Here is a 24,609-nt window from a genome sequence, read left to right on the forward strand (position 1 = left end):
ACAGTCTTTCAGGCACTAAAGATACTACCACATTGTTGAAGGACGAGTGAGCCCTTGTCCTTAACGGAGTATGCTTATTCTTACTTTATATACAATCCTGGTAACATGCTTGGGTATTGTTTTCTCAGGCTCCCGGCGGAATAAAAGTAATATATGTTACAAAAAGAAACAAGGAGGCTTAAGATTCAGGAGGACTGATAGCCCGAATGTGTAGCCAAAGCCTGACAACAAAGGAGCAGACAAAAACACTGTAAAAACAGATAAAAGGACTAAAAAAAAAATGCCATTTAATGCTGGGCAAACTCCACACTATCTCAAACAGTCCTGGGCTTTTTAGCCCAAAAATAATCTTTGGAAATTATGATCGACTTGTGTCACCACAATTACATTTTGTTTTGTATAATTTGTATAAGAACATAGGAAAGGCTGGCATGCACTTCAAGAGGAGTTTTAGCCAAATGGTTCCATTAAAAAAAAGTTGTTCTTCAAGGAGAAAATAAATCCTTAACTCTTGGAAATGTTGGCTACTCTGAAGAATGACTTCTTTCTTTGGGAAAGAGAGTATAGCTAACAAAGGTTTTATTCTCATTGGCCCATTGTTTCCACTCTCACCTTGAACTTTCTTTGTCGTCATTTGCTTCATGGCCAAACAGTGATGGGCACCTGGCTTTCCATTCCAAATTAATTATGTTGCTGCCAGTTGGGCTATGTTGTGGGTGTTTAGTTCTTCTATAAAAGGGACTTTCGTGGTATTTAAACGTTTCTATCTCTTTTCTGTTTCTGAAACTGAAAACAATGACAGACCAGTTTTTACCACATTTTATTCCCCTGGAGGAAGAAACAGTAAAAGAGAAACAAAATTCTCGTTGAGAAACCTGTTCTAACGCTCATGTCTCCATCGGAAACCTTTCAGGGGTTTGTTCTGGAGGACTTGGACAGGAATAGGAAGAGCAGAATTCCAATTTACCGAGCAGTGTCAGAAATCAGAATATCTCAACGAACGCAACTCGTCTACTAGCTTCCTGAGTGCACACTTCCTTTGGAGTGTTTGTGTGTGTGTGCATTTGTGCGTGCGCACGCGCGAGTGTGTGTCTATGTCTATTTTTCCCTTTTGCATATTTACTCATTGATCGATCCAGAGAAATGTGAAATGTCTGCACTGCTTTATAAAGTATTGACAATACGTCCTTTTAAATTTGGAACTGGAATTTTACTCATGGGAAGTGACATTTCCGTCATGAATTCTGACTCTCTTTTTTTTTTTTTTTTTTTTTTAAATTTTTTTTTCAACGTTTTTTATTTATTTTTGGGACAGAGAGAGACAGAGCATGAACGGGGGAGGGGCAGAGAGAGAGGGAGACACAGAATCGGAAACAGGCTCCAGGCTCCGAGCCATCAGCCCAGAGCCCGACGTGGGGCTCGAACCCACGGACCGCGAGATCGTGACCTGGCTGAAGTCGGACGCTTAACCGACTGCGCCACCCAGGCGCCCCTCTGACTCTCTTTTTAACCTAGAAATCTTGGAATTATCCTCAGCGAAGCCGTCACTCCCACCACATTGCATCCATCACCTGAGGCTGTCGGTGCTGCCCTCCTAAATCATTCTGAAGCCCATGGTGATCCATTCTCATTGCTACCACCTTGGTTTGGGCCCCCATGGTCTGCAGCTGACAGCTTACCCTCTTATGAAAGCTTTCACTGGATCCCTTGCCTCTGATTTCCACCCTCTCCGACCCAGTCCCCACTCTGCCATTCTGATTGTGTCATCCCTTGGCTTAAAATCCTTCAATGACTCTCCACTGCTTATTACAGAGCTTCACAGCCTGTATGTTGTGTCACACAATGGGTTCTAGGGAATGCAGGTATTTTGGGGTCATAGGGCAGGCTTGGGGCAGCAGGAATCTCAGGCGCTGCTCAAGACCACAGCCTTGTCCACTTGCTCCAGTGTGCTGTATAGATATTTTCTATTTTGTTCTTGAAAAAAGTTCCAGGGAGTTTCTGGGAAAGTCTAACTTATAAAGTTCTTTTCACTCTGGCCCATCTACCCACCTTACCCACCTACACCCCCCCCCCTTTTCTTTTCTTTTTTTTTGCTTGGTGAACTTGTACTCAGTTTTGAGACCCTGCTCAACATTCCCCTTACCCCCCACCCCTGCAGCTTTTCCCTCTTCTGCAAACAGGATTAACCATTCTCTCCACTCTGCTCCAATACAAGCCAGCTAGGGGAAATCAGGAAGGCTCCTTAAACTCTCTGAGTCTTAATTTCCTCATTTGAAAAATGGAGATAATAATATCTGCTTTGCAGGGTTAGCATAAAGATTAAATAAAATAACATATGTAAAGCATTTAGCACAGAGCTTGGCATATAGGAAGCCTTCAGTAAATATTTGTTGAATAATAAATGGTAGCTGCTATCGTTAACTATCAAACTGTTATCAGTGCATTTATCCCATAAGTGTGCAATGGTTGTTGGTTCCTCTTTTAGGAATTTCCTGTGCACTTCAGTGCAACAGATCCTGTCCTGCTAGGATGTCAGTCGCATGAAGGAAAGGATCTGGAGCTTGTCCACTGGTGTTTCCCATCGTAGACTTCAGTAATACTGGTTGCACATTCGCTTTCCTCGTTTGGCTCTTGTGAGGGTCAAGCGCCACGAGGTGTGTGAAACACTCTGAAAATACAAACATCTTGCGAGTGTCTTATATATCTAGGAATTAACCTTTCCTTTCCATTCTTTGTCTCCTGGCCGATGCTTGGGTTGAGCTGCCGGCATCTAAACCTGCCTGCAGGCTCATGTTGCCTGGGGCGGGGGTGGGGCATGTAAGTTCGGGGGAAGTCTGGTGCCCACATACAATGCTAGCACTCTTATTGGGCAGAGGTAACCAAGGCAGACATTCTAATTTGTATCACTGCCTTCAGAAATAGAAGAGACATTTATGGATCTGTCAGCTTGGGCTCTTAGGCTTGTAGCACAAATGCAGTTCTACCCTTGTTCTCCAAGCCATGGTGTGATTGTCTCTGTCAAGGAGAATCACCTTGGGAAGGGCAGGTGAAGGCGACTCCAGGGTAGGCTTCACTTCAGGTAAGAGCTGGAAGCTCTTTAGTGATCAGCTGGTCCAATCTCCTGGGGCTAAGTTAGAGAAAAGGCAATTGCGCCCCAGACAGCCTCAGTGACTTGTCCAAGGTCACACAGCCAGGGACTCCCCTTAAGTATTCCTTCCTTCCACTTTACTACAGTGTCTATACCAGAGGGAAGGAAAGAGAGAGTTCCAGGCAGAGGAAATAACAATACCTGAAAAGTATTGAGGAAAGGAAGTCTATTTAAGGGCTTCATTCATATAAATTTGGTAGCTCAGGTCTGCGAACAGAGGCTGAGAAGGGAAAATTGTTTGTACATGAAGGTGAATAAACAAATTAAGGCACAAAGGAGGCGTAAAGCCACACTGGTGCGTGTGGGTGTGTGTATGTGGGTGCAGGTGTACTTTATTATTTAGATAATGATGAGGAGGATTTTATTATATTTTTTTGTTTCATTTGCAGGAAATTTGAGTGAGGGAATATAAATAATATGAGGCTTTTAGAAAATTAGTTTCTCAACAGGTAGGAGAAGGGATTGGAGGTCGGAAGCAGAGAAGACAGGGAGACCATTGCAATCTTCTCTGCTTGAATTGATGAGGGCCTCAGCACGTGGTGATGGTGGGAATGGAAAGCAATATTACCAAGGAATATCCCCGTGGAAAAGAATAATTAAGGGATATGTTTGAGAGACACAGAGCAAGAAGAATCAACATGAGGCTCCTTAATGAAAATAGTAACAATTAATCAGGTGCCAAGGAGATGAAGTGAAAGTCAGACAGGTAACAAGCATGCAAACATCCTTTAAAACGCTAACGAGCCCAAAAAAACAGGGAATCTTAAACAAAGGAACTTCAGCTTTAATAAGAGGGATTTCTTGGCTGGGATAGAGAATCAAGCTAATTGGGGAAAGAGGAACTCAGTGGCTTTCAACTTATTATTTAAGAAATCTGTAAATTTATGTTTCCTTTTAATGAGATGGTGTTTCCTCAAATCTTAACAACCGTGCACGGTTCCTTTACTTCACCTACCCCCTCCCCTTCTCCAAGGGGAGGCAGGCCTTTCCCAAGGTTCAAGCCCTGGGTTCTAGACAGTGGGCATGTTTCATCCTGCTCACAGGATTTTCTGCTTTATGACCCTTACTTTTTCTTCTACATCTTCTCTCGCCTTAACCAAAGTCATTGGGATTTGATCTTGGAATTCCCTTCCTTTGTGATTTCCCAGGCTCTGCTGGGTTGCCTTATTTTAACACCTCTCCTGATATTGCCTTTAGCCAGCCCTGCCAGCCTCAAGATCATGAACCAAACCCTGGTTAGGGAGCCTTGCCCAGGAACTAGCATACTGTAGATATACAATAATTCTGTGTTGTTGAATGGGCGAATGAGCAAACGATGAATGGAAAAAAAGGCAGGAAGGTAGGAGGAAAGAAGAAATAAAAGGAGCAGTTTTATGCCACGCATAGATTTCACCTCTATGATACCAAAGAAGTTGGTTGAGCTGGTCTATTTCTGGTGAAAGGCAGTGCCACCTACATATCAAAGACATTATGAATCATCTACATAATTTAAGAGCCATTTTTTTTTTAAGTAGAAAAAATAACAAGATCGAGTAGGTAGCTTCAGTGAACTGGTCAACCCATTCAGTGGTAACTCCATGTCCTTCATCAAATAGATACGGTCTGAGCCGACTGGCCCATGGAGGAGCTTGGCATCACGGTAGCTGCTGACTATATACGTTGAAAGGACCCCACTGATTCGGGGCTGGCAAATTCTTGCCACGTTGCAACGAGCAATAATGAAGTGGTAACTCTCTGCCATTGCCAGCACCTCCTGGTTCCATGGCTACATCTCACAGCTTCTCTCAGTTCTCTGTTTGCCAGGGCCTCCTTCTTTTCTTCTTCCTCCTTCTCCTCCTTCTCTTCCTCTTTTCCCTCTTACTTATCTTCCCATTCAGATATTGACTTTTGAAACTCCTGGTTAAATATGGCAGATTGTCTGTGGACGCGTATCTTTTATCTCTATAAACCCCATCAAACTAATAGAAAAAATCCAACACTCAAAACCCATTATATTGACTTCCATTGACACAGATCATCTCACAGTGCCAATGAACGCTCCTGTATCTGTTCTCCCACCAGACCATGAGATCTTAGGGAACGTTTCATCCTTGACAGTAATTTCAAGTTGAGAATATGCTTGGCATGTAGTAGGCATTAAATAAAGATTTGATGAAGAATCCTTATCCCTGGAGGATGTTTTATTCCTAGAATACCATTACTCCTCCCCACTCTATGGAGTCAAGGAGGATGATGCCTTTGTCAGTCAAAAGTTGTTTCCAAACTGAGTAACAGAATAACATTATCACGGTATTATACTCACTTATTGAAGTATATTATATTATTCTAATCAGTATATTATATTACCATTAGAGTATATCATATTGTTCTAATATTAATATGCTATATTATTATAATACCATTGTTTGATGGTTGTCCATTGAAGCCTGGGTGTTTTGAGCCCTTGACATATCTTAACTCCTGTGATATCCATTTGTATGTCCAATCTGTGGTGGTAAGAGAGGATATTTATGCTTGGGGGAGGGTGCAGGTGGTACTTGGAATGGCAGTGGTACTTGGGAGTCATAAGCTTTGAGTCTGTGTCCCAAATCTGCCACTGATTTATCCTGTGACTTTAGGAAAGTCACTCTTCCTCTCTGGGAATAAGTCCTTAATTTTTAAGATGACACAGTTGGGCTAGATAATCTCTAGGATTTGTGTTTCTCTAAGACTTGTATACACCTGAGCTCATCATTAACCTTAGACTGGAGATGCCCTGTCTCCCTTCAGAGTGATCCTGAGCACTAACGCTGCCTCCTTAATTCAGGTGATGAATGTGCATCAACAAAGGCAGAGGCTAGAGACTAGTGTTGATCTGAGGGAACAGCCTGCTCTTTTATCCTCAGGCTCAGAACCTATGTGAAAAATGCCTCTGAAGAAGTTGGACACTGTTGCGCGTGGGTTTGATCCTTACTTTGTATCTTCTGCTGTTCTCTCTTTTTATGTTTTTCCAGAAGGGGAAAACTACTCAAAAGAGTCCAAGACACAGAGTCTTCTCTTGGAACGTACACCTGCTGATTTCAATGGTGTTTGTACACAAGATTGCTTGAGGGCTGGGAGGAAAATTTTTCTTATCCTTTTATATATAAAGAAAGGGAAAGTTGCATTTTTGTCTTAGCATTACTAATCTGGTCCAAGAGCTAGAGCTTTCTTGGGAATCACAGAGCCTGATTTTCCAGCCTCTGGTTAGAGAGGCAGATGGGTAAACACAGGACTGTCAGAACTCACTCTGGGTTCAAAAGACTTGGTATGAAGCTCAGAGTCTCTGCATGGCTCTGGCTCCATCTGAGACTGGGGAGGCAGCATTTCGTTAATTGGGCATCTTCTGTGTTCAAGATGCCCCTTGGCTGCCTTGGAGCTCACCTGGTCTTTTGAACTGCTTCTACGTCTCTGGGGGAGAATTAGCCCATTTCATAGACAAGATAACTGACCATTGGAGCCGAAAGAATTTGCTCAGGGTTACAGATTAAACCTGAGATTTCAATCGTGTCTGTTTGACTCCCAAGATTGTGCTGTTTCTACGAGATCATATGTTTCCCATTCATATTCTGGTTGCTTGTAGCAATTGTTGGGTGTGTGTGTGTTTGCAGGGAGGAGGTGATAATAACCAGTATGGGGAAATGCCAGGCAACCCAATCTCTGAGCATACATTTGTCTCACGGGCAAGAAACTGCTGATTCATCACGTATTCTGTTTGCCCTGCTATGAGCAGAGACGCTAGGAGTGTGGAAGATGGAGGGGGAACTCCTTCTCATCCATGCTCGGGGAGCTCAACTCATTAGAACCCTGAAATGCAAGTTGGAATGAGGTGGTAGACAGCCCAGAGACCAGGAGGAGGGCTGGAAGTTTTCAGTGAACACAGAGAGGAGAAACTTTCCTGCCTCAAGCTACATATCTAGGCTTCCCTTTATCCCCCGTCATCTCCCCTCATCCCCCTTCCTATACCATATGCTTTCCTTGGAGAACCATCTACTTTCCTGGTTTCAGCTCATGGATGACGTGATGACTTTTAAACCTACAGCTTCTGCCAGATCCTGCTTCTGAGTTCTAGGCCTGTGTATGCGATTCCTTTGGTATGCTTCAGCGGGTGCTCCTCAGACACCTGAAATTCAGCATGACCAGCATCGACCTCCTCACCTTTTATTTCCCCAAGTACCTTCCCCTTAAGTTTCTCACCTCAGCAGATGGCTCCACCATCCACCCAGCCACCCACGCCAGAAACCCAGGTGTCCTACTTGACTTCTTGCTCTGACTCCCATTACCTGGAATCCTGCTACACCCACCTATTATCCATGCTGCTGCCAAAGCAGAGCACCTCACTAGTCTTCTCTAGACCCTTTAGGGATCCCCTTGGCCTTCAGAATAAAGTTTAAGCTCCGCAGAGGTCTTCGGGAATGATGTCAAGCACAGAGCGGGGCAGGGGAGGAGGACGCGTAAGGACCTAGGTTTGAATATCAACTCTGTAATGTGTTACATATGCGATGCTGGGCGAGCCATAACATCTCTCCAGCTCACTCTTTCCTTGTCTTTATTGTGGAACTACCAGCACTGGCATTGTAGATTTCTGTGAGAATTTAATCAGATGAGAGTAGCATGTGTAACCTGTTAAATCTCTCATTTAATCAAATGAGAGTAGCATGTGTAACCTGTTAAAAACCAGTAACATTATGTGCCTGACATGGAATGGCTTTGAATGGTAGTGTTCTGAACTGTGCTGCTACACAAGAAGCGCCATGGTGTCCTAGCTTCTGCCTCACGGGGGGATTCCAATTCATTACGGGCTTCAAGGTAGGAAGTGACTTTTCTGCCAGATGTAGTATATCATGCCTTTCCCAGTGCACAGTGGAGAACATATCACAGAACCTACCCATGGAATAACATGGCAGACATCAGGAAGGCCCCAGATGCAGAACACTTAAAGTCAGCCAAATCAAGTGCGGCAGGACCGCCTGGTCACCCCATGAACAAGAAGGGCAGTGAGAAGCAAGGACTGTACATTCTTAGCATTTTGGAGAGAAGTAAATGTATCCATAAAGGTCATTAGAAAGAACCAGTGAAGATAAGAGGCAAATCCCGGGGTTTTCCATTATTGGTAGGCAAGGAGTGGAAGTGAACTGCGGCCAAGGCAGTATATCCCCAGAGCAGCCCCTCACACCTGGGGAAGAATCCTGACCAGACCCAAGATGTTTCCTTAACCACAATGGTGAAAGGTTATTCTTATACTTTTGAGTTATTGCTTATTTTATCATCTGGTATCATAATCTACTGTATGGATGGTTTGTTATAAATAATTATGCCCAATAAAGACAGAGCTTTTTCATCGCAGCAGTGTAGACCTCTTCATTCTCAGCAAATACCTGTGTTTTCTTCACAAAATCCAGAGCTAAAAACCCTTCTAGTTACGTATGGATACCTGGATGGAAGGGCTCCTGTGTGACGTGTTAAGAAATCCCTTCCTTGGGAAGCCGATGGAATCTTTGCTTTCATAGTTTTCTCTCTTGTACTTGCCTATTACATAGCTGTTTGAAGTTTTCCAATTGTTTCCTGGTTGAATCTAGGGAGAAAGAGACTTGTCTCTATATGGGTCAGCATAGTTAGGAGGGAGAGAGCCATCCTGAGACCCCACACGGGATGGTGGCAGAGATTGCTCTGGCCAGGGAGTGTCTATGGAGGGATTTCTGGTAGGACTTGGGCAAACAGAAGGTGGAGACTTGGGCAAACAGAAGCTGTCCTTGGTGACCCCTTCCGGCGCAGACTTCTCTCACAGAAGACACGTTAGTCTTTGTGGATTATTCAGGGTTTCTTTTGTCTGTGGTTATATGTGCATGGCAAGGTCATGAAGAGGAAAAGCAATGGGGTCTGTAGCTAGACATTGGCTTGGCTTTGTGGCCCCCCTCTTTGCTTGTTGTCATGAGTTGGGTCATGTTACCACTCAGACCATCAGTTTCCTCACTGAAACTCACCGAAAGGCTATTTGAGGAATGAAGCTAGCTTAGTAATTGCTCAGCACTGTTTTGGATAAGATAATGTTAATTTCCTTCTTATTTCTTTCTCTTTCCTTCCATCCCAGACCATGAGGTGGGGGACTCTCTGCACAATATTATCCATGTCTGCTGGGCTTTCCCAAGGACAAAATTCCTTCCTGGCTGAGCAGGTGTATTTCCAGGAATGTGGGCTTTTTGAGATGTGGATTCGAGATGAGAGTCTACGGTTCTGCCCCCAGGTGGACAGAAAGACAGTAAGATGGCCATCAGGGTACAGAAGAATTTCTACTACTTCAGCTCTGAAACATTCTCACTGAAATCTGCCCTTCTGGAGAGGGCTGGAAGGCGGGGGTTTATTATGTAACATGGATTTGATGTTAGGATTTGCACACTGAGTTTTCATTACTGGGCCTCATAAAAGCAGAAGAGCTCAGTGGAAAAGATTAAAAAAAATTTTTTTTTTACAAAGATAGACAAGTCAGGGGGTCTGACATATTCTCCACTCTGATTCTTAAGGACAAAGATAAATGGAAAAGAAAGATTCTATTTTTATGCTTTGAAAGCACTTACTTTAGGTCAGGAAAATAGCCAGTCTGGATGTTTAGTCCTGTCTATATAGCCTGGACCAGATCTATCTATCTATCTTTCTTTCTTTCTTTCTTTTTTTTTTTTTTTTTTGCCTTTTTATTAATTGGTTTAGCTGACCACGTAGGGAGACTTGGAGGTTGCAGGAAATGTACAATCTTGTGCGATCACAAAAGGATGAAGGAAATCAGGCCTCCCACAGCAGAGGGAAAAGTAAACAGGCTTTGGTATCAAAGAGACCTCAATTCAAGTCTCATTTCCATTCCTTACTATCTGGGTGATCCTAGGCTCTGAGCCTCAGCTTTCCCATCTGTCCAACAGGGGTAATTGTAATACCTTGCATTAAATGGGACATTAAATGGGAGACAGTGTCTGATACCTCGTGGGTACTAAGTGAATGATTAAACAAACACAGAATACAGACCAGGAACTTACCGAGCATTATGATGATGCTGTCTGAAGAGTGCATCACAGATGGAACCCAGGGAAGGAGGAATTGTAAGCCTGCCCACTGCAGCACTTATTCTGAGATTTGTTCAGAGTAAAGGCCAAAAGAAAAGCCAGATTAAGTATAGAGCACGTTTTGTGTTGTTCTTATATATCCTCCTTTTTATATACCAAAAAGCTTTGAGGTATCTTAAAACAAATATATGGATACAATAAAAGAGGACATTCCAACAAAGCATATAAAAGATTGGGAGAGTATATATTCTAATTACTTGGCTGAGATAGTTACTGAGTTTAAGGATAAAGTTTGGGGCTTCCTGATAACAAGCCAAGAAGGGAAAAGAATGGATTAAATGATTATCATCTTCTGAGAAAACACATGATCCTAAGAAAGAAAACGTTTCCTTGGCATTACATTCCCAATGGAATTCATCACAAGACCCTGAGGCATTTATGACACTGCACCTAGTATTTGTTCCAGGGACTGACATAGGGAATGCCGTCTCCACCATGACCCTCCTACAGTGTGCTCCATGGCCTTTGTCATCCTGACCCTTGAAGAAGGAAGCCAAGGCAAGTAACAAATCATGGCAGAGTATTGGCTTGAACTTAGGTTCAGATCCCGATTCACTTTCTAATTGTGGGAACTTGTGACTTGACTTGCCTTCACCTCCTTGCAAAAGAGAATTCATCACACCACCCCCCCTCCTGTGGTGCCATTCTGTGCACTGGAAGAGGAGACAGGTGTCCGACACCCAGCTTGGAGGCTGACACAGAGGAAGTGCTTCATAAATTGGATCGGTTTTCGGGGTGCCTGGGTGGCCCAGTCGGTTGAGCATCTGACTCTTGATTTTGGCTCAGGTCATGATCTCTTAATGTTCTCAAGAGTCTCTCAGCTGTCTGTACAATACAGTGCAGATTCCTTGGCCAGACCTTCAAGACCCTATACCCTGGGACCTGCTATCCCCAGCCAGTACTCTCCAACATACACTCTAGTCTCCAGGCATCTTAAACTCTTGACCTGTCCAGGAATACATAATGCCTTTGCACAAGGTCTTCCCTCTGCCTGGAGCAACCTTCTCCTCTTCCTGTTCAGTTTCCCCTTCCTGCTCAGTCTGGCACACAAAGTCATCCATTCCTTAAGATTGTTCTATTGGTCCTTTCTGTCAGGCCATCTATCTCTAGCCCGAGAGTCCGTGTCTCTGTATCTGGATACCCTCCGTGATGCTTTCACATTCTCCTACAGTATTTTCTCTCTTTCTCTTGGTGGAGGATGGGCTCTTTGAAGCCAGAGATAGTGCCTGTCACGTCAGCATTTCCTTTAGCATGAATTGGGAGCTAGTTGTCTAGTGCTAGTTGGTGCCTCCATTGTACCTGGTACACGTGCCTGACTTCACCCTTGTAGCCGTAACCCCCACATCCGTTCATGCGGTGGACTTGAGCTCTGAAACAGGAACCTTTTCTACCTCATGTCAGCATCTTAAGTGTGTATCACCTGACCACAGTGGGGGAATGAATGGTTTTTAAGAATGAGTTAATACATTCTGGGTGAATGAATAAGTGAGGATCTCTGGATATAGTATCACCCACCTACCCTTCAATCTATTTACATTTCAGGTGCATCCAATTAAATGTAGCTCTCGGGAATTACATCTTAGGTGGGGATTAGGTTCCAATATGGTGCATAAAGTAAAAATCAAGCAAATAAAAACCATTCTTGAGAATCTCTCAGGAAGGTACCCTATTGGGAGTAGTATTTCTCAGGTCCAACCTCCTTAGTTTCTCTTCTGCATTGGCAAGGTTAATTTTCTTTAGTGGAGCCCTAGAAATAAATAATTAGCTTGTGTTTCAGGGTCATTCCGCCGAAAATCTGTATCATTAAACTCTAGACCGGGTTGGGAGCCCACAGGGAGGACCTCGAGGGAGGAGGTCATGAGGGCGTACCTGCTGGATGATGACTGGGTGGAGGCTGAGTCTTTGGAGCACAGGTGGTTAGAAAAGGCTCACACTGGAAGATCAAGGTAGACACCAAGATGGAGTCTAAGGGCAAAGACAGAAGCGGGCTAGGGATCAAGGAGCCAATGCAGGGAGACAGCATGTGTCCTGAGATAAAGGATAGAGAAACAAAGAAGGTGGATTGTAAAATGTCGAAGCAGGTTTCAAAAGCAGAAGCCAGGGGGGCAGGAGGGGAGGTCTGGGTTCTATAAGATGCCACTGTGACAACCCAAGAGGGTGCTCTAGGACGTCAGGCTTGTGTAGCTGCAGTCACCCTCCATGCATGGGCTCCCCTTGCATGGCTCTTTGTGCTGCTGCTCCCTTGGCTCGTTCAAGAAGTGGTGATTCTCAGATTCTACAAAATATTTTAATTACAAAAGTAAAACTTGTGTTATAAAATTCAAACTTCAATATTGAAGCATATAAAATAAAAATGAAGAGTCTGTCCTACGTCCCCAGTGCCTCCAGTCCTGCTCTCCCAGGGGAACTAACCAGCGTTAACAGATTGGTATATATATATATATATATATATATATATATATATCCTTCCATGCATATTTTAAGCACACACACTCAAACACACATTCACGCAGTGTTTTTTTTATTATTAAAAAATGCTATTGTTACCTACATTCTGTTATGTGTTATTTTTTTCTCACTCAGTGATATATTGTGGCGGAGTTTTGCATCCCTAACTTTTGCACCTGAAATTGCTCAAAGCGAAGTAAGCCCATTAAGGTATCTGATGCTGGGAAGCTATTAAGACCAGATCTTGATATTCTAAGAAAGCTTTTTTTTTCCATCCTACTCAGTCTGTTAGCCCCAGTGAACTAGAAATTAAAGATTTATGTGGCTAATTATTATTTTTTAAATAAAAACTTAAGGGCAAAGCTTTGCTGGAAATATACATGGTAATTGTGTTTACAGATCATCACCAGTCCTGAACAGCAATTCACGGTATAAAACTCAAGTAATTAGAACAATAAGCCCAGGTTAATTAAAATACTGGGTAACATTTGGGCAAGAATAAAATCCACTTTGGAGATTTTCCAGGCGCACATTCATTTTGTAGGCACTTAATTCACCCCGGGAGCTGGTGCTGACAAGGTAAGACGTTCGGTGCTAATCAGCACTGGTCCGCCTTTGATCACGCCCTGCACATTTCCCTTCTTTGGCTCCAGGACCAGCTTCAGAGAGCAGGGTCCAGCCGCTGGGTCCAGCACTCTGTTGTTTACACCTAATCTTGTGTCCCATTCTTGTGTTATTACCGCCCATGCCACTTGCCTTAATGGTTATAGGCTAGCTAATTAAAGCAATTAATCAAGCCCCCAAGAAGTTTGGATGCTATGTGAAGTTTTTTCTGCCTTTGCCCTCCATCCAGTGCTGGGGGCCCAGTTCCCTTGGAAATCTGTGGTCCCCATGCTAGTCAGAGGATCTGGCATGTTCGAATGGTTCCTCCTGCTGCCTGCAAGTGTTCAGATGAGCTCTGATGGTAGAACTTCAAGGTCATGCCTCTGAAATGCTCTTCTGGGCAACCTCTGCCCCAGGTTGGGTGAGTGGCGCCTCTGCCATTCTTCATCGACCACACTGCATTTATCAATATCCCTTTATGTCTTTGGGCTCCATCTGTCAGACTTCGTTTTTCGTTTTGTACTTTCAGAGCTTTGTCTAAGACCTGTATACAGGGGACGCCCAATAAAAATCCACACCCCCTAGTTCCTTTCCGCCCAAAGGCTTTTGGCTAAGGAGGATAGTTAATTCAACAGATATTTATAAGGACCCCTTTCAGGTTAGGTTCCAATATGGCCCACTGCTGTGGGCACTGTGGGAAATCAGAAATGATAAGATAGGGCTCTTGCATGCCAGGAGTTTACAAGCTAGTGAAGAGATAAAGCACATTTGCAAATGGCTGTAAGACATGAATCCATTATAGGATAGAAGACCAAAGAAGGTGCCATGGACTTTCTAAGCAAGGGTGCTCCAAAAGGGCTTCATGGAGGAGGTAACATTTTGGCCAGGCTTTTGATTTTTATGAAACTGATTTGGATGCAGAGACCTGTGTGTGTGTGTGTGTGTGTGTGTGTGTGTGTGTGTGTGTGCCTATATATATAAACTTGTAAGTGGGGCAAGGAGAAGAGACTGAGATGCTTACAGGAATAAAACTTCCAGCACAAGCAAAGGCACTGGGTTGCATGTATGCAGTCTTGCATTCATCACAGAGATCAAATATTGTTGGGGCAGCAGCTGGCAGCCCAAGTGGTGTCCTGGGTTAGGATGGACCCTCTGCAACACCGTGGGGTAGGTGAATTTCAAGTTCAGCCTTCCCTAGTTGCCTTCATCTTTCCCTTCGAGGGCATGCCCCTCCTATCTTCCCATTTCCGGAGAGGGTCTTTGGGTTTTTGGGCTTTCCAGCCTTCCTTAAATGCCCATTCTCAAGAAGAGATCAAAACTCTCTTTTCCTATGTGAGTTTGGGTTCCAGGCTACCTATTATCACTTAGTCTGCTTTAGCCTGGAACTGATTTCACCTACTACAGAGCTGGGAGGGGGATGTGGTACCAGAACAAGGTCCCAATGTGCACTAGGCTTTCTTCTACTTCTAGGAACTGACCAAAGGAGTAGGTTCCCCTCCCTACTGCCCTGCCTCATTTGGTCTACATTTCATGGTCACAAAGTCAAATTGTCTTCCAGGGGACAAGCTTGTTCAGCTTTTGCTTCTGGTTTTCTTTCTCATTACTTTAATTAATAGAGCAAATAAAGATAGCAGGATGCCTTTCTAAGACTGAATTTGCTTTTCTTTCCCTTCTCTGCTCAGTGAGGGTCTCTGACTATGGTGAGCAAGGTAAGCCAGTGCTGTGGCTCCTGGAGGGGGGCTGTGAAGGGGCACAAGAGGGTAACTTCCCATGTCTCAGGATGGTAGCAGGATAGCCCCAACCATAAATCTGGAGCATGTCTGTGGGAAGGACTGAAACGGCTGATTATTTAAGAAGTACAATTCGTGCAGCCAGTAGGGACAGTTTTGGACAAGCTCAGCACAGACAGAGTGGCCGCCCCACTCTTCAAGAGTCCACAGTGTCCCACATTAGGGGAAGGAGCAGCTGCCCAGGATTATCTGTTGGGCTACAAGGGACCAGCCGATCACAGTACAGACCATCCCAATGTGGACAGGGCAGAGTCTGGGCTTGCCCCGTGTTAACGTGGGATACAGCCCATCCCCTTTCCTGGTCTATGTAAATGCTAGGGATTTGGAAAAACTCTACAGGGGGAGAACTTGAAAACAACAAAACAGACTCAGAATCCTCAAGCAAAATAATCCTTTGTGACCTGGGATGTGGGCCTGGGGCTTTCACGGGGCAGTAAAAAGCAGAGGTCGTAGGGACCGTCACAACACCTGCCCCAGCCTGGTGTCTGTGAAAGTGTTGTGGTACAATCAGAAGCCGGACATCTTCCAGACAGACACTTCCTACCGTCTAACATGGGTTCTCTATAAAATTCACTCGTAAATCTTGAGTCATGCTTTTTTCAAAGGAGGAGCTCTGTGGCTGTATTTTTTTGGTAAATGCGGTTTTGTTGAGCCATTCATTATTTCAGCCAGTGGGCTTAGAGCAGCCAAGTCTTTCAAGCTTTAAAAGGTCTAATTTTTTATTGGGACAGCTCTTGGTGCGTCATTGTTACAGGCCTAGAGATGGTGCGGGTAGTAAGGGTTTTCCAGGCCGGCCTCAGCCTACCGGCTCACCTTCCAGTTGGAGAACCTGAGATGGAGAGAAGGTGATGGAACTTCCCGGAGTCAGGGAGTGAGTGAGACAGGGCTGCAGTGGGTGTGAGGGCAGTGTGGAGCCGAGACGGACGATACTCTGCTGGAGGGTTTTCTCGTAACAAGCACATTGTCATATTGGCTCATTCTGGCTTTAGAGTTGGCTGGATTCCATAAGTAACTTGCTTTCCCGTGTGGAAGCCTGAAGTCATGATGTGTCTGTTCTCTGTTTGAGCTCCAAATATCCATTTGTATTCTCCTTTCTCTTCCTGGCGATGCGTCTTTCATGACCACTGAAGGTTCGCTGCTCAGAAAATCCTTTCCTGTCACCCCCAAGAGAGCGTGTGGCTCTCTGTACCCAGTGTACTCTTGTATGCCTGTCTTGCTCGAGGATGCCATTAAGTGCCTGTCATCCTTACTCTACCTTGAACTCATGATAGGCAGGGCCAGTGATTGTATTTCTGTGTCTGAGCACCTAGCACATAGTAGGCATAGGTAAATATTAATTGAATGAATGCATGTGCATTGTTTCTTTGGGCCTAAGTGTAATATTTTATATTTAATAAATGCATAGTTAATTTCTGTTAAAGAGCTACAAAAACTTAGTCTTGTACATTCTCAACGTGTCAGACACGGAGGCAACGATTTTATAAATGCGGAATCTGAGGCCCAGAAAGGGAGTTGACTTATGTAAGGATGCACAGCATTTCCATATCAGAATTAAAACTTGAAAACGGGGCCTCTATGGAAATACAAAGCACTGCTTATTATTTCTGTGCCACCATTTGGAATATTTATTATTTAGTTGCATGAAAATACATCTTCTTATATTCCTTTGAGCATAAAGAAAGATTAAGGATTATGTTTATTATTATGATTTTGTGTCTTCCTAACAGAAATCATTTTGCTTCTTGCTGGAAGTTAGGATCAGAAATGGCCATTTCCCAGTCTTTGAGGAAAGCAGGTCATAATTACTTTCTATCAAATTTTTGGTAGAAATAATCCCCTCTTACATGGGGACAAGATATCTACTGAACTTTCATTACACATTTTCTTCTCACTGAGTTTACAGTCCCCTTGATGAGAAGCGTGATGCCAGCTTAACTAGAGCATTGAAAATGTGCTGTTCTCTAAGTCATCAGCAGATTGTGGGCACCATGGTTTGGACCAGACATCTCACAGTGTCGGAAGTTAGGGAATAGCAGGAACAGTGGCCAGTATTGAGTCTCAGTCTGCCCAAGATGTCATGGCTTCCCCTTTAGCTGTCTGGAGCCCAGGAAAGACCACCATGGATCCATGATCTGCCTTCTACTTCTAGAGAATGACATATGACAGAGGAGGGACAGGCCCAGAATGAGTCAAGAGCAGGGGCCTTCTCTTGTGAATCTGCTCCCGAGGACTTGGGGGTGGAGGAGGTGGGTTGGGCTTTATTTCCATCGCTGCAACTCTGGATCCTGGACTTCAGATCTTGGGAAATCAGAGCCTGAGCCGGGCTGAAAGTGGGGCAAAGTCAGCTCTGTGCGTGGGTGAGAAGTGAGTCTGAATCACCTCACTCTCCCTCCTGAGTGACAGGAGAGAAGCCAGCAGGAAGTAAGATCCAAATGTTGCCAAAATCCAGACAGAGAATCTTGTCCGCCCAGCCCTGCCCTTGTGGTTTTCAACAAGACTCTTTCCCTTAAGCAACTGGAGCTGTTGGTTTGCAGTTCATGCCAATTCATTGCAGCAAGCCTCTATTAAGTGCCTGCTGTGTGCCTAATTAATCCACTGGGGTGATGCAAGAGAAGTAGAGGTCTTGACCCCTGCTTTCCATAGACTTACCATCTAGTAGAAAGATTCATTCATTCATTCCACATTTTCAGAAAGCCTACCTTATGCTTTATACAGTATTAAGTAATGAAGGCAGTGATGGTTAAGACATAGCACCTCCCGTGAAGCATGCCAGGTCTGATAGACTGATGGGGGAGACAGGTGCCTACAGAATGAGTGAGAAGGGCTGGGAGAACCATCCAGTGGGGCAGAAGCAAAAAGGAGGGGTACCTCACCCAGCCCAGGCTCAAGTTAGAGGAGGTAATATTTGAATAGCATCATGAAGGATGAACAAGAGTTAGCGAGTGAGGAAAATAAAATTATGTGTGTACCGTGCAATTTTAGGAGCCAAAATCATCCCCTATTAGTGGGTAGGGGACGGTTTAATGATTCGTGGGAATAAAGGACTAGAGCATTTGAAACCGTAACTATCTCTGGCTATACCCACAAATAACTGGAGAATAATTAAAAAAAGAAAAACATAACAAAAAAAATAACAGAACTCTCACATGCTGCTGGTAGGAGTGTAAATCGGTACAACTGTTTTTGGAAAACTGGCAGTATTTGCTAACGCTTAACATATGGCTACCCTATGACATAGTCATTTTACTCCCAGGTATATATACCCAACAGAAATGTATGCCTGTGTTTACCAAGAGTCATGCATTAGAAGATTCACAGCAGCGTTATTCCTAATAGCCACAGCCTGAAAAATGTCACAGTGACCATGAATGTAGAATGGATACATAAATGGTGCTCTATCTGTAGAGTAGAGCACTGTGCCACAGTGAGAATGAATGGCCCACAGCTATTGCAACAATATGGACAAGTCTCATACAAAAGTGTACGTGCCATATGACCCTATTCTTTAAATTTTTTTTAACGTTTTATTTATCTTTGAGACAGAGAGAGGCAGAACATGAGCCGGGGAGGGGCAGAGAGAGAGGGAGACACAGAATCCGAAGCAGGCTCCAGGCTCCGAGCTGCCGGCACAGAGCCTGATGCGGGGCTCGAACTCACAAACTTCGAGATCATGACCTGAGCCGAAGTCAGACGCTCAACCAACTGAGCCACCCAGGCGCTCCTCATATGACCCTATTCTTACAAAAAAGTACAAAAATATAGGCAAACTTATCTATGCTGTTAGGAATGAGGATAGTGGTTATGTTTGGTGGGAGTAGGAACCGGAGACAAGCATGGAAGTAGGTGCTTCACTGGGGTCAATGATGCTCTACTTCTTGGCTTGGGCATTGGTCATGCAGAGGTGCCTGCTTCTGAGAGCTCAGCCAGCTGTACGCTCACAAGAGTGCACGCCTTGTGTGTGCACCAGGCTTCAATAAAGAGTTGCAAGCCACCTGTAATGCTGGGAGGGACTGACTGTATGTCAGAGGCTGACTATAAGGGCTGTGGAAAGGTGGAGTTCAGAAAAGGTCCATGGTGAATTGGGTCCTTCTGGGTGCCTCTTCTCTCAGAAGAGTGGGTACTTAGAGGAGGCTTGGCATCCTTGTGTTATTAAATCAAGCACTTCATTTTCCCACAAAGGAGGTCTCTTCTCATCCATTTAACTTTTGCAACAGAAATTACAGATACTTTAGGAATGGGGCTGTGAACAGAGGAAGGTTTTATTTTTCACATGGTTAAGTCTCTGTCCATTACCAGTGGGTGGCTTGACTCTCTGTCCCTCAATGTACACATCAGGAAAATGGGGTAACAATCTGGGACTGTTGCTCTGAGAGTTGTTGCTGATTCACTTCTAACCCCAGCAGGATGAAGAATGTGAGGAGAGCATACAAATTCTGGAGGTCATTGTATTCTGATGTGGGGGCGTGGTGGCCAGGCGTGCCTTATCTGCTTGAAGATGAACAGAATCAGGATGCCAATCTTCGTGCCTGCTGCATCCCTAGGAAGCTCTCATCTCAGCATTTTACATCATCCCCTGACATTTGGCCAACCCCCTGAGCCCACCCTTGTGGTCTCTTCCTCCCATGAAGACAGAGGTTCTGGGACCCAGCAGTGTTCTCAACAGCACACGGGCTGTTTCTCTCTCTTTCCTAGAGAAGAAAGCCAGGGCAGAGGCACGTGAGGCTGATGTTAATTGTTCTCTCAGGCTCCTGGCATGCCTACTGCCCTCCTCACTCCAGATGCCAGGAATGTCACAAGAAAACCACCCTGGAAAGCCATGCGATGTAACCTACCATTGTCCCTGACAGCCCAGGATCCCAGCTTGGCCTAGAGCCACAGCAGAGGGAGAGGAGAGAGAACAATGGGCTGAATGTAGACTTCATTTCACCTCTGTGCCTGATGCTTTCTTCCGACGTCTTTTTCAGCATCGGGCAAGTATGTATTGAGTACCTGCCAGGGCCCAGGCACTGGAGATGCTACAGCAAACAAACAGACAAAACTGGACCCTGACTCCATGGAGCTCACATTCCAGTGGGGAAAATAGCTGTTAAACAGATGTTCACACATATGAATAACAACTGGTTGTGTGATAAATATGGGAAGAAAGAGAACAAGGATATCTGAGAGCGTATAATAAGGTGACCTAGACTGCTCTGGGGTAGTGAGGCGTGGCTCTGGAGAGGACATGACTTTGAAGCCAGCTCCTGAAGGCTAAACAGGCGTTACTGGCTAGAGAACATGCAGGGAAATGTCCTAGGCAGAGGGAATAGCTTGTACAGAGGTCTTAAGGCAGGAAGGAGAACGGCATCCAAGGGAGCTAAGAGAAGGTCAAGGTGGCTGAAGTGTGGTGCGTGAGAACAGAGATCAGCCCAAGAGCCAGCTACAGAGGTAGCCAACACTCAGACCACAGAAGGCCTTGTGGGTTGTGGAAAGAATTTAGAAACTGACTTAAGAGTAATGGGTGTGGCTATTGAAGTGTCTTAAGCAAAATAATGATATGTGTCTATTTGTGTTTGTATTTTATTTATTTATTTATTTATTTATTTATTTATTTAATGTTTTATTTATTTTTTGAGAGAGTGAAAGCAGGGGAGGGGCAGAAAGAGAGGGAGACAGGATCTGAAGCGGGCTCTGCGCTGATAGCAGGGAGCCTGATGTGGGGCTTGAACTCACAAATGGCGAGATCATGACCTGAGCCAAAGTGGGATGCTCAACTGACTGAGCTACCCAGCCGCCCCCATTTGTGGTTTTAAAAATGTTACTCCAGCTCGTGGGCGGGCAGTGGATAGGTAAGGGATGAAAAGGTCCAAACAAGATGAGTAGGAGGTCATGGCCTTGATACAGGCAGAGAATACGGCAGATTGGATGAGAGGGGTAGAGGCTGTGACAGCAAACAGTGGAGAGATTAGAGCTACAATTTGGTGACAGAATGGCTAAGATTTAATGACGGAAGGGACGGGTTAGGGAGACGGAGGTGTTTATTACGTCTGTGCATGATGGGTGTGTACAACTGGGTGGGATGGCTGACATGGGGAAAATGAGGAAAGCAGAAATGTACAGAAAATTCTAAATTCTGTGTTTATCTTAATCCTTGGAGGGGCTCTGCCTCAATAGATAAGAAAAACGAGATCCAGAGTGGTTAAGAAACTCAGCCAAGGTCACAGAGCAACAAATCATAGCACCCAGGTACTTCATAGCTGATTTCAGAGGCTCGTGTCTCTTAGACACCACATTCCTGCAGCCCATCACAATTTACAGAGCAGTTTCAAATACGTCATCCCAGTTTTTATTTCTACCAGGACAACCCTATAGGGTAGATGAAGCATATGGCATGATACCATTTTTATGGGCAAGGAAATTGAGGGCATTAACTTGAGCAACGTGTTTGAGCTGTAACTGGTGTGGACAGGATTGGAACTCTGGTCTCTGTGACTCCCAGAGCCTGCTTTTCCCACCGTCACCCCTCGCTGCTGAGTTCGTAAATGCTGGTGTCAGATCAATTGCTTGGTGGACTAATATTGGGCAATTTTATTTAACCTCCCTGCTCCTTAACTTCCTCACCTGTAAAATGGAGAGAATAATACGTCTCTCGGGCTTGTCACGAGTGTTCCATGAACAGATTGTAACGCATTGAGCATAGCGCCTCACACAAAGCGTGCGCTCAGTTCTCATTCGACAGGAAGCTGTTACCGAGCATGCACTTGTTGGGCCAGGCACCCCCTTTCCCTTGAGGAAAGGCAGCGGCTCCCACAGCTGCAGAGGGCCCCAAGCTGCTGACCAGCTTTCCCCCAAAGGACATCCTTCCTGTGTCTATCAACCTCCCAGAAGGACTTCGAGTTTCCGTTCTCCCTGCTGGACTCCCACCGCCACAGACAGCCCATTGCGGAGTCTTGAGAATCCTTCCTCAACGACTCCTTTCTCCTTGCTCTTTTCTTCCCCATCCCCTGCGATGCTCCGATTCAGACTCATTTCCCTTTGCCTGATCCTCCCACAGCAGCTTTCAGCTGCCCTCCCAAGTGCTTGTCCAACGAGGTTTGTAATCTCTTGGGTCTTCTCATGGTCTACACAGCATCACCACACCCCTTCATCGAGAAACCAGGCATCTCTGCCGTCTCCTGACAATCTCTTTTGAACTCATCTCTCAGTGTTATTCAACAGGGACCCTTGTCTCCAGTCAAAAAATCCAACCACTATTTCCCAGTGTGTTACTCATAATCCTCTCACCACATTTCTGGTCACATCATCCCTCAGGCCCAGAAAGTCCCCCTCTGTCCTTTCTTCTCCCCCCACCTCGCTCCCCACTTTTTAAATACAATTTTTAAAAAAGTTTATTTATTTATTTATTTTGAGAAAGAGCACTCAAGCTGGGGAGGGGCAGACAGAGAGGGAGAGAGAGAATTCTGAGAAGGCTCCGCGCTGTGAGCGCAAAGCCTGAGGTGGGGCTGGATCTCCCGAAACATGAGATCACAACCTGAGCCCAAATCAAGAGTCAGATGCTTATCGACTGAGACACCCAGGTGTCTCTCCCCCTTGAGGCCCCACTCAAGTCTCACCTCCTTTGCGAAGCTGCCCCTGATTCTCTAGGCTAGAAATCTCTTCCACCGATCCTCAAGGTGTTGATGGCATTTTCCAGGCCTTGCGGGCTGCAGCCATGATGCCCAGCACAGCACACAGCAATACACAGTATAGTGCCCATCCATCACCACCACCTATGATATCTCTGCTTTTGGTACCCCTGCTCCTATGATCGAGCCACCCAGTCCCCAGTCTTCAGTGGGCACACACGATCCTCACTTTCTCCCTGTCCTACCCTTTAGAGAACTCATACATTGCTCTCCCTCGGGATTCCCTCTCAATCACTCTCTTTGGCTCTCTGTTCTCCCCTCCCCATGGAGCAGGAAGAATCAGGCCAAAGAGCTAAAAAAGAAAACCCTTGTCTCCACCTGCTCCCGTCTTCAATACAGTTGTTGTTTCTGAGGTTGTTGCTTTCTTTTTTTTTAAATAGAGATTCAGCAAACCCTGTGATACTTTCTGATTGCTATATATACATATATTTATGCATTAAATTAGTCTCCAGGGGATACCCTGCTAAATATAGTAATTATGTGAACCAGAATGTTTTCAAACACCTTTCCCTCCTTGCTATTTTTCCCCTTTCCTGGAGCTGGGGGTGATGCTGTTGGGAAAGCTGGGTGGAACCTTGCCCTATGGGCCAAATGCTTTCCTTATTTAAGAATAAACTTTTTGAAGAGGTGCAAAAAAGCTCAGAATCCAAGGGAAAATAATGGCGGAGATGCTTAGGTGATGAAGTCAGGACAGCATGCAGTAGTTGATAGAGTCGTGGAGCTTTGAACTCTTCCACCGTCCCCTACTAATGGTATGACTGTAGGAAAATCCCTTACTCTCTTAGGACCTCAGCTTCCTCATCTGTGAAATGGAGGCATTAAGACTTACTCTGCAGGGTATTTTAGGATCAGGGATACATATATGCACAGTAGATAGTAGGTATTTGTGAAACGGTGGCCATTAGTGTGATTAGGCTATTAATTCCTCCTTGGCTGAGAAGTTCATTAGCTGTACGGCTGTGGAGTTAATGGGACTCTCAGCCCACAGTGGATAAGGAAGGCCTAAGCTACTGGGTGTAGCATCCAGACCGAGAGTCACAGCACACCAGATCAGGAAGGAATCTTAGAAGTCCTCTGGGGAAAGCTCCCATTCTACAAATGAGAAAATTAAGGCCCAAGTTTCAGAAGTGGCATGGCCAAGGTCAAGAAGTTCATCATTACAGCCTGGTATCTTGATCGATTGCCCATATAAGTCCCTTACATGGTAGTCAATTATATCTTAGTGGCCACTGCATGACCTCTTTAGAGAGGCTTTTCTTTCGACATACAAACTTGGAACATGAGAATTTGAGTCCAGGCCTTGGCTTTGTCCTTAATAGCTGTCCCTTGACTTTGGACAATACATGTAGCCTCATTCGGCCCCGTTGTTTTCACCTTACCAATGGGCAACGTCATCTTGGCCTTGTAGGTTTGTGAGGATCAGAGGGTTTTATAAGTTTGTGGGCCTATGCAGAACAACCCAGGCAGGTGATTGTACCTGTCCTCTCCTTCCAGAAGGGAGTTGCCTTCAGTAGGGAGAAGGAAGAACACATCTGGGACAAGGAGGAAAGGTCCTGTCCTCCCACCCTCTATGAGTTAGGCACACATGAGTTCTTAGAGATCCTACCTGTCCCAGTGGGAAAGCGGTGGGGTTCTCATCATGGCTCCACACCTGGGTTACTGTGTGGCCTGATATCAGTTACTTTCTCTCTCTCTCTCTCTCTCTCTCTCTCTCTCTCTCCTTAAAACTGTAAAAGGGAAGTGGTTGTAGGACCACATGGTCACTAAGGCCTCATCCAGCTGTGAGCCACGCTCCCCAGCTACTGAAATCAGCACTGCCCATTATG

General features: G+C 45.0%; 1 long non-coding RNA gene across 3 annotated transcripts; it reads right to left on the reverse strand.

Moving 5' to 3' along the window:
* Nucleotides 1-314: 314 nt before the first annotated feature.
* LOC122233775 lies at nucleotides 315-24,565 on the reverse strand. Of its 3 annotated transcripts, XR_006211499.1 has the most exons (5): nucleotides 24,390-24,565; nucleotides 12,148-12,306; nucleotides 10,192-10,281; nucleotides 8,601-8,741; nucleotides 315-786 (listed from the first exon to the last, which is right to left on the reverse strand). It is a non-coding gene; the product is annotated as an uncharacterized LOC122233775 (long non-coding RNA). The 3 variants fall into 3 exon arrangements; XR_006211500.1 differs by lacking the exon at nucleotides 315-786 and having other exon boundaries at nucleotides 8,530-8,741; nucleotides 12,148-12,243; XR_006211498.1 differs by lacking the exon at nucleotides 315-786 and having other exon boundaries at nucleotides 8,530-8,741.
* Nucleotides 24,566-24,609: the final 44 nt, after the last annotated feature.

Source organism: Panthera tigris, chromosome E1 (genome assembly GCF_018350195.1).
Source record: "Panthera tigris isolate Pti1 chromosome E1, P.tigris_Pti1_mat1.1, whole genome shotgun sequence".
NCBI lineage: Eukaryota > Metazoa > Chordata > Mammalia > Carnivora > Felidae > Panthera > Panthera tigris.